We start from the raw sequence: 363 nt of genomic DNA, 5'->3' as shown, positions 1-363 counted from the left end.
GCCCCACAGATGCACTAGGAGCTCCCACTCGAAGATCAGACATTCCTCCCCTCCCCCCACCCTCCTAAATTTAGGACAGGGACGCTGTAGGGCCGGCGTCTCTCTTCCGGGACCGACCAGACTTCATTCCAAACAGAGAAAGATGGGGCGGGGGGAGATGGGGGAGTGAGGAGACCTGGACCCTGGAGTCCCCCCACCAGCACCCGCAGGGGTCAGGTGCCGCGACACGCACAGCCCGCTCCCCTCCTCCCCCTGACAATAACACCCGCAGGCCCGCGCTGGCTCGGACCCCGCTTCGAGCGCCCCACCCTCCAAGAAAGCGGAGAGGGGCCGGGAAGGAACGGGGGTCCCTCTGGTCTCACC

General features: G+C 66.1%; 1 protein-coding gene across 1 annotated transcript in view; it reads right to left on the bottom strand.

Annotated features, from left to right (window-relative positions):
• Positions 1–363, bottom strand: part of FAM104A (family with sequence similarity 104, member A) — a 27,963-nt gene that overhangs the window by 16,699 nt on the left and 10,901 nt on the right. The gene's annotated exons all lie outside the window — the stretch shown is intronic.

Source organism: Myotis brandtii, unplaced genomic scaffold, assembly GCF_000412655.1.
Source record: "Myotis brandtii unplaced genomic scaffold, ASM41265v1 scaffold157, whole genome shotgun sequence".
NCBI classification, from domain to species: domain Eukaryota; kingdom Metazoa; phylum Chordata; class Mammalia; order Chiroptera; family Vespertilionidae; genus Myotis; species Myotis brandtii.
The sequence above is the reverse complement of the archived record's forward strand: the minus strand, read 5'-3'. Positions and strand labels throughout refer to the sequence as shown.